Here is a 14,346-nt window from a genome sequence, read left to right as displayed (position 1 = left end):
TCTACTGATGCTTGGTCCTTCCCAAAATTCTCTCTCCTCCCCCTTCCCAGGAGTATGGGTTAACACCCAGTTGAAAAGCCTGCATCCAACAGGCCAGGCTTACAAAGCACAGGACTTATGAAGCACCTGATTCAGGATTTGGCATACTGCAGGGACCCAGGAAAGGGTAGCTCTCATTGTTAATGTCAGAACTTGTGTCTGCCCAGCCCATTCTCCTTTCTCCGGTACGACGATGGCTGCCTTCAAGGACATCATGGTTCGTTTTTCTAAAATAGATTTTAAACATGCATTTCCCCAGTTTCTTTTAAATGATAAACACAGTGACCTTTTCAAATGATTGAATGTCAGTTGAGGATCTCTGATTTTTCATTTGTTGTTTTCATTCCATTTAGGGCAGAGAAGGGAGGTAGACTAATGACAAAAATTGATTCTTCTTTTTACTTTCTCCAAGTTGTGCTTAGTTAAGCACTTCTAATCTTTAAATGGGATTCCTTTAGCTAGCAAGCAATGCAAATGTTCCCAACGTAATTAAGCTCAGAAATCCATACATCCACAAACCAAGAGCGCCAACTCATTTTGATTACTTAGCCACTCTTTTAATATTTCCTAATAGGACATATTAGGAGGTCCTATTTTTTCACCAATAAGAAATGCTGTGTGTTTGATCAGAAAACAGTTATAGGAGGACATATTGTGCAGTGAGGCCAAATGGTTCAAAGTGTTCTTTTGCTGCATAGCTCTGGGGAGATGTGGAGATTAGTTGCTTTGTAGTGGAAGAAGATAACAACTTATTAACTATAGGGTAAAACTTCCAAGCTAGTGTTCTCTGGGGATCACAATTGTTAAAGCTTGGTTCAATTCATCAGTGATTTATTGAGCACCTACTAGATGCCTGGCCCCATGCTGAATCCTTTGCATAAAGTGTAATGTGGAATTTCTATGACAGAGGTGTGCCCGGCATGCCATAAAAGCACAGTGAAGCAGCACAGAGCTGACTCGGGGAATTCACTTTCTGAGGGAGCATTAGTGAAACCAATCTCGCTGTTGTAAAATGCATGACAGATAATTATGGAAGATAATAGTAGCAAAATAAACAAGGCCAGGTCACAAGGCTCTCACAGGCCATGTAAGGACGATTATTAGCTGTTAAGGAGTCATGGAAAGGTTTTAACTGAGGAATAATATAATCTAATGTGTATTCTGAATAGATTAGTCTGGTAGGTATACAGAGGAAATTCAGAGAAAATGCTAAGGTTTCCAACTAGGCATGGCAGTAGTAGTAGTATGGAGGAAAATTATGATTTGAATACTCCTAATTTGCTCACTTAATCTCTCATCAAATAGTTTGCTGTCTTTGCATTACTTCAAACTCTTACATCCCAGTATAAACCAAATTACCTTGCCTATACAGTTCATAATTTTGCAAAGCACTTTCATACACCGAGGGAGGGGAGAAGTTTTAAAGCCATTGTTTTTCTAGCATTACCTGTGTGGTGCAAAAGACTGATTACTCATGGCATTTTCTTTCTCTCTTTCCTCCTTAGGAACAGAATCCCAGTTTTTGGATAGGCGTGATTGCCGCCCTGTAGAAGCTCCTACTTTTCCCAGGCTCCCTTGTAGCTGTATCTGTCCACTATACTATGGCCAATAACGTGAGTGAAAGTGTCGGATAAGACTCCAGGAAGGCTTTTGAAAGGGAGGTGATTGGAGACTGATTGGAGAGAGGATCTTTCTTACCCTTTGGTCATGACTGTTTCTTCCAGAGTAGAACACCGACAGGATGACTGGGGTTCCAGCAGTCATTGTCACCACAAGGTGACCTTGAGAATAAAGAGTAGAGAGTAGAGGCCTATGTCCCTGATGGCATCATAAAGCCACAGTATCAGATCTGGTCTTCCCTATCTTGTTTTAGTCACTGATATTTTGGGTCTCTGTTTTATCCTGCCAAATCTAACAGATCCTGCTTTAGAAAACTAATCAATGACACCAGCAAAGAGTTAGACTCCCCCTACTGGAGAAATCTGTCGTTAACTCAGCACTGTTCCAGGAAATACTTAAAATTAGCAAACTGAATAGCATATTCTATTTCATAAAACGAAAAAGGTATACTCCATTAGCGTGTGCATTCTATGAGGATAGATGTCATTTGGGTTTGGTGGATGCTCAAGGTTGATTGTCTCTGGACAGTTTTGTGGGTTTCTTGAAGAGTCTCCCAAACTCACCACCAGGAATCTCCCATTGCAGCTCCCACCATCCTGGGGTGCTTCCTTCAATTGCCACTTTCCATTCCCTCCCTTAAGCCCTGCACCTCCAGCGGTAGATCCCCCTGTGTGGCTCAATCTCCAGGCAGAGCTCCTAAAGAGAACCCTTTCAACATGACCCCAGGCCTGACCCTCCCTCTGGTCCCCCTGACTCAAGGGAAAGCTGACACGTCCTTGCCTCTGTCTGGAGTCTTGTTGCTTATGCCTGAGCTGACCTGGGTCTGTTCTTTCTACTTGGCCATCTTAGGCCAATAGTCACAGTCTCTTCCCTTTCGACTTCTGTGTACGTCCTGTGCCAGTATCACATCCCTGAGCTCCAGGGGAACACATTAAAAACTCAGCAGGCAGGCCTTTGAAGTCTCTCCCACTTGGCTTAGGGGAAGGGGAAGCAACCATGGTGATTCCTGGGGCTTCAGTTCTGCAACTGTTCTCTCTAAAGAAATTCTTCTGTCTGCCTCCTCAGGTCTTGGTGGACCTCCCACACACCTCTTATGTGTTTTCCAGATTGCCAGAATACACACACACACACACACACACACACACACACATACACATACATGCACACAGACACACATACATATATATGACTAACTCACAAAACTAGTTTTAACCACCTTCTTTCCAAGTTCTTTACAACATATCATTTGGGAAACTTACAAACTTATTTTAAGCATTTGGCCCTTAACTAAAATGGAAAGAACTCGAATCCTATTTTAGTATCCTGTTCGAATTGCTAACCATTACCAAACAAGAGCTTAGTAACCTAAAAAGAGGTGAGATAAAATGCACTCCTAAGCACTAACGTGTAAACAAAGAGAAACTGAGTCTGACAGGTCATATTAACAAAGTTTCAGAGGCACATTAGGGCCTAGCAGGCAAGAGTGTCAGGACTGATTAGTAATGTCTGCAGTGAGCTGGGGAATAAGATGATACGTGGTTAGAAATTTGCCATCCCAGTAGATGCTGGGAGACTCAGTAAAAAATTGGATTTTGCATGCAGTTCCCAGGTTTTCCTGGTTTGCTGATTTATAAGACTTTTTTTTAAAGAGGTATACAGAGACACAAAAAGAAAATATAAGTTGACCAGAAATGGTTGATGTCTTCCTGGCGAGTAGGTCATATACACCCGTGTCTGGTGAGATGACAGAGCCCAGGCCCCTGCCCCACCCCACAAGTGAGATCACAAATTCTTCAGTTTTTCCCAGCCTTACACGGAAATCTGACTGAAAGCGGGTTTAGAAGATAGCCAAGAGCCACTTGAAGGGAAAAAGGAATGGAAAGTGGCAATTGAAGGAAAGCACCCCAGGATGGTGGGAGCTGCAATGGGAGATTCCTGGTGGTGAGTTTGGGAGACTCTTCAAGAAACCCACAAAACTGTCCAGAGACAATCAGCCTTGAGCATCCACCAAACCCAAATGACATAATGCCAGATCATGACACAAGACTGCACCAGTTTCTCCTAATCTCCTTTGCCCCGGGAGCACCACTCTAAAAGGGTCAGAAACTACAGCCAGCCAATGGGAGACCGAGGTGGGACTGGGGGTTGGGAGGTGACAGATGACGCTGATCACTTCTACCCCGCTCTAGGTCTCTTGTCCAACTCAATATTGGTCTCACTTGCTTAAGAGCTTGGAGTGTGATTATTACACTGGACTGGACACTTTGTTGCTGTAATGATACTGCTCTTACGGCACAAAAAAGCAGGTGGAGCATTGGGATCTACCAGACATTCTGTGCAGAGGTGGGGAGAGAACCGGTCTTTGGTATAAAGGGCCAGGAGAAGGGACCAAGTTATTCCATTCTGCCTCCCATGCCTCACCCCTCTTCAGGTCCTACTTACTAAAAAAGCAGCTACACCGCGTTCTCCCTCAGTCCCCTTGTGGCCCATAGGCAATGTGTGAGCCCAGAAACTGGAGCCACCTGTCCCTTTAGAGGGAATTCCTCGGTGACTGCCCCTGAAAGTTGGAAAGGCCATTTCCTGATGCCTGGAGTAGGAGAAGAATAAGAAGCAGTCTACTCAACGAGCCACTTCAATTTTGGAATGTCTGACTCCCTTCACAACATTTCAACAACACATACATTTGCTAATGACTGAGAAAATCTAAACAAGTTAAGTTTTCACTATGTTTCAGATAAAGAAAGCTGATGTTAGGAAATTCTGCAGAAGTCAGAAGTGTCTCCAGAAAACTATTACGACTAGATTCTTTCAAGCCGAAACTTCATGAGGCCAATGGGGATATTTTTTGGGAACTCAGACAAGCCATTTGCCACAATTATAAAAAGCTTAGTGAGAACCATGGGCTTACCTAAAACTGTACAAATAATAGTTTGATTTTCTTCCTGTACTTTTCTCTAGCTTAATTACATAGAGTTGATGGGTTGTATTTTTTTTTTTTTTAACTAAAAAGGGATGCACACCAATTGTACTTTTTGGTCCCTGGGTCACCCTTGCTTCTGTCATGCACTTTTAATTTAGGAATGAGGTAATAAGATGTAAGCATTACTCAAGTAATTTATAGTAATGCAGAATTTGGCTCAACAAGCAGATCGATAGTCTCCGCAAGGCCTGGGCCAGAGACACAGACAGTTTCACAAAGTCATTATCTAATTGGAAATATCTGCTAGGATGCCAGATTTCCAGCCGACCTTAACTGGGCATTCTCTTAGCCCAGAAAGCATGATGATAGATTGTCCTTGAAACAGCATTCAGACAAGGGGCATTTCTCTGTAACATCATGCATCACAGAACAAACTGCCTCATTGAACTTTACCATTTTATTTTCCTTTTCTGTTTGGCAGTACACCAAAAAAACAAAACTCAAAAATGATCCACAGTATTCCTTTTGGCAAAGCTCAGGGAATCCTTAACTGGTCTTGTATTCTGATTCCACCTGAATTCCTCTCATGTTGATGCTACAGGTGTTTATCATCATAAGTATCAGGTTTATCTCCTTGTCCTCCACTTTATATGGGGCAAATGGAATTCCAGCTATTTGTAGTCCTTAGTGGACACAAGTGGAAAAGATGTCCTGTGTAAGACAAATAAGTTTAAAATATGAAAACGAGGTCAGCTGCAGTGGTTTAAGCCTGTAATCCCACCACTCTAAGAGCAAAGCGGGAGGATTGCTTGAGACCAGGAGTTTGAAATCAGCCTGGGCAACAAAGCAAGACCCTGTCTCTACAAAAAAAAAAAAAAAAAAAAAAAGCCAGCTGTAGTGGTGCATGCCTGTGGTCCCAGCTACTTGGGAGGCCGAGGCAGGAGGATTGCTTGAGCCCAGGAAGTAGAGGCTGTGGTGAGCTGTGATTGTGCCAGTGCACTCAGGCCTATAAGACAGGGAGACTGTGTCTCAAAAAAAAGGTAGGAAAACAGCATTACCTTATAAAGGTAATGGCGTGCTGTTAAGCACTGTCCCAGCTGGAGCATCTAAATTGCTCAATTCACCAGGACTCCTGCCCCAAGCACAGGACAGGAAACTCTGAGAACGTGAAGCCATGAGAACCCCCTTTGGGTTTGTAGATACCTTGGGAAGTTGTCCACATGAGGAAGGCTGGGCAGAAGCAAGCCTTGTGGCATTGCTTGGGGTCACTTTTGCTAGTCAGTTAACTGGAGAGGCACAGGGGTGGGTGGAGCCGAGGTCCACGTATAATATGGAGGAGGAGGAGAGGGAGATCTCCACATGCATGAAGGCTGGGTGGTCATCGATGAAGACACTACTCAAGGCAGCTCCTGGGAGCCTGGGAGGAGGACCCTGCATCAGGCCTCCTATGAGTCTACCCTTCCCAACACCCTGCCCCACTCCTGCCCTGCGTGGACAGCCTCTTTCCCCATTCTGACAATTCCCTCTTGCTCAGGTCCCAGAAAACTGGGTCTCCAGCCCGCAGCCACTGGTGCATCTCCCTCCTCTCCATTCTGTGGGTCCCACTGCACACCCTTCTCACAACTCCCCTAGACAGCTGCATCCTCTCTTCATTCACAACACAGCTTGAGATGCTCCCCTACACCACAGCCCAAAACAATCTAGGCCCCTTTCCTTCAAAACCAAGAGGCCTCCATTTTCAAAGCCCTTGACAACTTTCAAATAGACTCAGATCATCGTCCTACAAGAGAGCCCCCTGTGAAGGTTGAAAAGCCCACACTAACCATACGATTCCAGGTAACAGGGTGCACTCTAGAATGTTCCCTCAGAAGCACACTGTATGCCCCCAAAGCAATCCATAAAAATAACATGGGTAGTTTTCTTATATCAAAGATGTCCTTAACTTTTCTTATAACTCTGAATTAAATTGTGACCTCCAATTTACATAACTTTCAGACATCTTAAGAGACCTGTTCCAGAACTTAATGGGAAGTGGGTGGGTAGAAAGCTCTCAAGACAGCCGAAGCTCTTTTCAAATGGTTTTATGTTTATTACCCACACAGTGGGCAGGTATGATCACTTGGCAGATGGCCATCCAATGACCACGACCAACGAGGATTTCACAAGAGGATTTTGTTGCTTGCAACAAGTAAAGAAGACACCGGGATAGTTCCCCAAAACAGTGCCTTTCATGACAGAAATGAAAACGGGGCTTTGATTGGATAGCTGAGTCACTGTATGTAAAAGGGGGAGTCTAGGCCACACAGATGCGGTTGCTGGACATGCTTCTACATATGTTGCATGGCGCCAGGTGCAGTGGCTCATGCCTGTAATCCTAACACTTTGGGAGGCCGAGGTGGGCAGATCACTTGAGGTCAGGAGTTCGAGACCAGCCTGGTCAACATGGCGAAACCTCATCTCTACTAAAAGTATAACAATGAGCTGGGCATGGTGGGGCATGCCTATAGTCCCAGCTACTTGCGAGAGGAGAACCACTTGAATCTGGGAGGTGGAGGCTGCAGTGAGCCGAGATTGTGCCAGTGCACTCCAGCCTGGATGACAGAGCGAGACTCCGTCTCAAAAAAGTAAAATAAAAAACATTGCATGTATAGAAAATGGCAAGCAGCCTTCTCCTCCCTGGGCAGAGTTTTTAGTATGGGAATGAGGAGAGTTTCCCAAAGTTGCTTCTTCAACACAGCAGGCGTCTCTCTAGTCAATCAGTTTTTTGTTTTGCAGAGGCAGAGCTCCTTTCTGGGACTTTTTGAAACAACAGGAACTCAAGGTGCAACAGCAACAAACGGATGCTTTTTCACAGTGTGTGCCCAAGGACCTCAAAACCCCAGGGCCTGGGCTGCAGATTCACTCCAGAACATGGAGCTGTCAGTGCCCTAAATTTCTATGCCATGATGCTGTAATAATTTTTGCCTAAAAATATTTTTATTAATAATGATGTCTTACTTCGTCAGGCACGCACTCTGTGCCAGTTACCCGTGATTTAATTCTCACATCACGTTATGAAATGGTTCCTATTAATATCTCTATTTTGTAGGCTAGTAAACTGAAAGAAATAGAGTTAAGAGAGAGTGGATTTCACACAGTGTAATTTCAAGGTCATAAATGTAAGCATGTTTAAGGCTTTTCACACAAGAAAGCAATTTGTTTTCTGAAAACGGTGTTCCTGCTAGTGTTCATTTCCAGCAGGCTACACACTTGTCCTTCCCACCACACACTCACCAAGACATTGAGGGTTGTCTTCGGAAATACCTAATACTTTCATATGGGAAAATGGTGTCTTGTGGTTAATTATCTTTGTTTTACATTCTCTGTCTTCCAGTGGTTCAATTTTCTAGTCCTTCTGAGTTTTGTGGGCAGTAAGCATGGCCTAAATCCTAAATAAATAGAGGAAATGCTTCACTATTTTTCCTAGAACTGACTTAGCTATTTTATTTTTAAGAGGGAAGAAAAAATTAGAAAAGGAAAAATCTAAAGTGTCAGACCCTCCCACACTTCTATGGTTTGTTACAGAAAAAGGAACAGCTTCTTGACTCTGAGGAACCAGAAAGAAGCTTGCTCTGTTCCCCTTCTCACCAGCCAGAGCTTCAGCACTATCACCTGTGTTATCAAAAGAAGCTAAGAGTTGCAGGCCACGTGATGCGAAGCATGTGGGTGTGTATGTCTCAAAGCTGGCTTGAGCGTCACTCTGTGCTTTTTCTCTTCTAACAAACTCATCACTGATGTTATGTCGGTGCATGCTGAGAATTTTACGCAACTTAGTGAATATGTGATTATCAAGCATTCAAATCCCAATACCTATGCTCAAATATGAGGAAGCAGGTCAGACAGAGACGCCTCCTCCTGCTGCAATGCCTTCCACACTGCGTCAAAGAGTTGCATCAAACAGGATGGTGAGTGTTGCAAGGTGTGGAGACCACAAACTATCTGCCACCACTGCCAGGCGCCGTGTAACCTCAACTCTTTCCTGGCAAGTAATATCTGACACAGTGGAAAGGGCAGCACTTGTAGAAAGACTGCAGCTCTAACTAAAATTGATGATCAAGCAAGAGGAAAAAAATCAGATTATCAGCTATTTTGGAGCACACTTAAATTCCCAAGTGCAATGACCCTGAAATGCAAACCATTGTTTTTGACCAGCTATGACCAAAACAGCTAAAAAGGATTGAGAAATAGCAAGAGAGAAACTATGCCCTCTAAAGAAGCAGGCTTCCTGCCTTGGCTAGCTTGTGTTAGAGCAGATTTTGCCAAATAATATCATTATAAAATGCGTCCTCAAAAAAAGCTGTATCTTCCAAAAGATGATGTAACAATTGCTCCAGGGAGGCAATAACAATGTTCAGATGAATGATGAATTCCTTTCCTACTATTGCTGCTGTAACAAATTACCACAAATCAGTGGCTTAAAACAACACTATCTTTGGGATCTGCGATAGACTGCAGTATTTCTTCCAGATTATTTACACTCTCCCTGTAAAAAAATTATACATCCAGGTCTACCGCCATGGGCCTTCCTGCGGAATACATTTCTTCCCGCTATTGACATCAGACTTGACCAAGGGCTTGCCTTGGTTAATGGAATGTTTGCAGATGACTTATACCATGTCTCAGCAGAAGTTTTAAAAGTCATTCACGCCTGTAATCCCAGCACTTTGGGAGGCCAAGGTGGGCGGATCACTTGAGGTCAAGACTTCAAGACCAGCCTGGCTAACACGGTGAAACCCCATCTCTACTAAAAATACAAAAATTAGCTTGGTGTGGTAGCACACACCTGTAATCCCAGCTACAAGGGAGGCTGAGGCAAGAGAATTGCTTGAACCCAGGGGTGGAGGTTGCAGTGAGCTGAGATCGCACTATCGAATTTCAGCCTGGGGGACAGAGCAAGACTCTATCTCCAAAAAAAAAAAAAAAAAAAAAAAAGTCATTGCATAGTTCAGCCAAGGCTGTTTTTCTTCTCTTAAAAAAAGTGGGCATTGGGGGAGGGACACGAAGGGGATGTCCTAGGTAGGGGTGAATCTTTCAGCCTGTAAACCAGGATTAAGAAGACATGTAGAGCAGAGCTATAGCCAACCCTGGCTGACATGTATTGTAAGCAGAAAGTAATTCTTTGTTATTGTCCCTGAAAATTTGGAATTGTTACTGCAACCTGTCCTAACAAATGCTAATATAGGTTGTATATCTGTGATAAGAAAGGAAAAGTATTTCTGATTTTTTTTTTTTTTTTGAGATGTAGTCTTCTCCTGTCATCGCCTGGAGCCACCGTGCCCGGCCCTTTCTGATATTTTTATATCTTTTGGTTCAGAATGTAATAATGGAGTGCAGTGGTGTGATCTCGGCTCACTGCAAACTTCACCTCCCTGGTTCAAGTGATTCCCCTGCCTCAGCCTCCCAAGTAGCTGGGACTACAGGCACAAACCACCATGCCCGGCTAATTTTTTGTACTGTTAGTAGAGACAGGGTTTTGCCATGTTGGCCAGGATGGTCTCAATCTCCTGACCTTGTGATCCACCCACCTCAGCCTCCCAAAGTGCTGGGATTATAAGCATAAGCCACCGTGCCCGGCCCTTTCTGATATTTTTATATCTTATGGTTCAGAATGTAATAATCCAAGGTTTTTTTTATTCTCAATTTGTCTGGTAAACTTGGGAAAGTTTGTGTTTTTTATCTCAGCTTTTATTTTCTTCAGAGAATTAAATCAGCAGCACGAATACATATAAAGCATGTTATGAGAGAAAACTAATTTTTAAAAGCAAATATATTTTAAATACAGGAAAAAATTATCTTATGTGATAGGTGTTTATGTGCAAAATGCCTTTATTTCATTTCACTTATACAGTTATGACTTAGCTGAGAATGTAATTCTAGGCTGATGGCTGTTTCATTTCAGCACTTTGACATTTACCTTCTCGATCTATTGTTCATAACAAGCCTGTTCTCTGTATGATGAATATTCCTTTGTTGGTAACCTGTGTATCTTCTCCTTGCATTTAGTATTTGCTATTTGTCTTTAACATTCTGCAGTTTCACCATGACACGTTTGATGTGAATTTGGTTTTACTTATTATGCTTGGGTAGTTAGTGTGCTTCAAATTGAAGCTGCGTTCTGTTTCTTTCCTGAAAAATCTTAGCTAATGCTTAGTTTTTCCCCCCCATTCTCTCTATGCTCTCCTTCTAGAATTCCTGCTAAATGTAATTTGAAACCTTTTCTTTAGTCTTCCATGTCTTTTACCTTCTCATTTACATATCCACCTATTTATTTTAGCATACTGGATTCAAGATAATCTTATATTTATCTTCTAGTTTTTCAGCTGTTTCTAATATGCTATGTAATACACACACCAACTTCTTGTTTTTAGTAACTTTTTATTTCTCAAGATTTGTTTGATTCTTTCTCAAACCTGTCTTTTTCAGCAACTATTCTTTTGTTATGATTTTTAATCCTATTCGAATTATTTAATCATTATAACTAAGCTTCTTTTATAGTGTCTTTCAGATTATCCTGTTATTTCAGATTCTCAGTGTGTTCATCTCCTGTTTCACATGTGTGCTAACTCTCTTTCCTAGTGGATGAGTTCCTGTTTCAACTAGCAATTTTTTAATTGTACTTATATTTAGTAGGGATTCTTTTCATGGGAGTCCCATGAGACTTGAGTGATGAAATCTTTCTTGGGAAGCCGAGGTGGGCGGATCACACTTGCCCACAGATATGTGTGTCGTCGCCACAAAGAGCACCCTCATGCTATACCTTTCTTTTTTTTTTTTTTTTTTTTTTTTTTTTTTTTTTTTTTTTTTTTTTTTGAGACGGAGTTTCGCTCTTGTTACCCAGGCTGGAGTGCAATGGCGCGATCTCGGCTCACCGCAACCTCCGCCTCCTGGGCTCAGGCAATTCTCCTGCCTCAGCCTCCTGAGTAGCTGGGATTACAGGCACGCGCCACCATGCCCAGCTAAGTTTTTTTTTGTATTTTTAGTAGAGACGGGGTTTCACCTTGTTGACCAGGATGGTCTCGATCTCTCGACCTCGTGATCCACCCGCCTCAGCCTCCCAAAGTGCTGGGATTACAGGCTTGAGCCACCGCGCCCGGCCCTCATGCTATACCTTTCTAGACACGCTCTCACTCCCCCACCATACAATATTAAAATTAATTTTTTTCTGTTTTCAGCCTGATATTTTTTCATGTTCAATTTTTTTCTGTCCTGTTTTCCCCTAGCTCTCTTTAATTTTGAAAGCCACCTACAAAGGTCTGGTGATCTCGCCTATTATTCGTATTTAAGCATGAAGCAAACTGCAGGCTCAGCTTGTGCACAGCTGCACGGCCCACCACAGAGAGGTCAGTTGGTACATCAACTTTCTCGTTGCCAAAGCGTCCTCCAAATGTTGGTGCCTGAGATAGTTCTCTAGATTCATTCACATAGTCCAGAGAAGACGCCTCCAATCTCCCCGGGGATGGGTAGAATTGTAAGCCTGACTGCTAGCTTCCTTAAAGCAGAGTATTGGGGGAGGGTGTTGAGAGTCTTCTACTATTCAATGTGCAGATTTTCACTTAATTTCCTTGTTTTCAATTTGTACCCGTCTCTTACTACTCCTGTTCATCATGATTCTCCTGAGTTTCTCAAGTTCAATTTCCATAAAGAATAAACCTTCAGGTCAGGCATTTTGGCTCCTGTTTGTAATCCCAGCACTTTGGGAGGCTGGGGCAGTCAGATCACTTGAGGTCAGGAGTTCAAGACCCGCCTGGCCAACATGGTAAAACCTCATCTGTACTAAAAATACAAAATTTAGCCAGGTGTGGTGGCGTGCACCTGTAGTCTCAGCTACTCAGGAAACTGAGGCAGGAAAATCGCTTGAACCCGAGAGGCGAAGGTTGCAGTGAGCCAAGATCACAGCAGTGCACTCCAGCCTGGGCTCTGGGAGGGCACTTACCTAGCTTCATGAGGACAGGAGAGGATGTCTAACCACTCTACGTACAGCCTTCTGAAAGTGCCCCCATTCCCACCTTTACCTCATGGCACTTCACACCTGTGTTAAGCTTTTCCATGCCTCTGAAGAGGAATCGCTCATTTCCCATCAAACATCCCCTCTGTAGACACCAACATTGTTAGAAATCTTCCATCAACCAAACTGCAGCAGATGCTGTTTCATATTCAATCCACTTTGTCCTATCGGACTTTTGTATTTTTTACTTCCTTTACAGATATTTTATTAAGGTTCTAGGAGGGAGAGGGGAAAGGGCATTTACTTAATTTGCCATGCTTATGCAGCATACGACAACCTTTTTTAAAAAAATCAATTGAAATATAAGACGAAAATGGAATTTTTGTCTTACATAATTTTAAACATAGAAGTAACAAGATCATATTTCATAAAAGGTACCACCAAAAAGATTACTTTCACTGTTTCAGAAGATAAGTAATATTTTTGCCTCATTCATCTTTAAAACTTCGTTGGACGATACGTGGTTCTATCTTCCACGTATATTTACCCCAGTTTGTTGCTATTGCAATATCAAAGTTGTGAAAACACATCTTCTAGAATCAGACTGCTTCTGGCTGACCAAGGCCCAGTGGTGTTTTTAAGGAGTGGGAAGGGGACTGGGTACAGGGGTTATTAAAATGAAAAGTTGGCTTTGAAAAATATGAGTAAGCTCTCCTAACGTTTCATGTCTGGCAACAAGCATGGAAGCAGGAAGAAAGAAGTTAGCAAGAATGAGAACAAAGACAAAAGTAGACGTTAATGGAGAGTGAAACACAATGGAGAAAGTATAAGATGAAACTGAAAGCAAGATGAAAGACAGAGCGTACACCAAGCAGGAAGAAAGCAAATATTGATCTGAACAGAACTAAAGTTGGTACATTTATTATTTAATAAATATTCAATAAGTACCTATTGAGCAGCCACTATGTATAAGCTCTGTAGAGGAGGAACTAAAATAGACCAAAAACATTTTTTGAAAAAGAGAGGAAGGGAAATATCAAATAGTGAGAATTAAAATAGGTTGACACAATTAAGAAGGACAAGGTGACTCCAGGTGTTTAAAGCTCAAATTTGAATGACAAGAAGGAGCCAGCCCTGAAGAAGTCATGACAAATAATCAGCAAAATGCAAGTGGGAGCATCACAAGATTCATCTACACCTACCAGATTGGCAGTAGTTGAGAAGTTAAGTGATACCAAATATTAGCAAGGATATAGAGCAACAGGAATGCTCCTTCGCTAATGATGAGAGTATAAATTGGTATAGCCACTTTGAAATCAATTTTATGTTACCTAGACAAAAGGAATCTGCTTCTATTTTAGAAGCCACAAGTCTATACCTACTTCAAGAGAATAAATCTTGCACATGTGTATTAGGAGATATGCTTCAGAAAATTTAGTTTATTGTAATAGCAAAAAGCTGGAGAACTGGAAATGTTCATCGACAGCAGAACAGATAGTTGTATTTGGGTATTTTTGATGTAATGAAATACTACACAGCAGTGAAAATGGATGAATTATAGCTTTAAACACCAACGTAATGAACCTTAGGAACAATAAGTAGGAGAGGGTCTGAGATCAGGAAGGAACTCACAGAGTTTATGGTAAATAAAATGCAGGTCCATGAATGTCAGATATGTTCTCTAAACGTGATGTGCATTCTATCAATATAGCATTAGTTCATTAATTAATGAATTAAAAACAATTCATTGATTATAAATGTATTTATTATATATTTTATTTTA

This window comes from Saimiri boliviensis, chromosome 16 (assembly GCF_048565385.1).
Source record: "Saimiri boliviensis isolate mSaiBol1 chromosome 16, mSaiBol1.pri, whole genome shotgun sequence".
Taxonomy (NCBI): Eukaryota; Metazoa; Chordata; class Mammalia; order Primates; family Cebidae; genus Saimiri; species Saimiri boliviensis.
The sequence above is the reverse complement of the archived record's forward strand: the minus strand, read 5'-3'. Positions refer to the sequence as shown.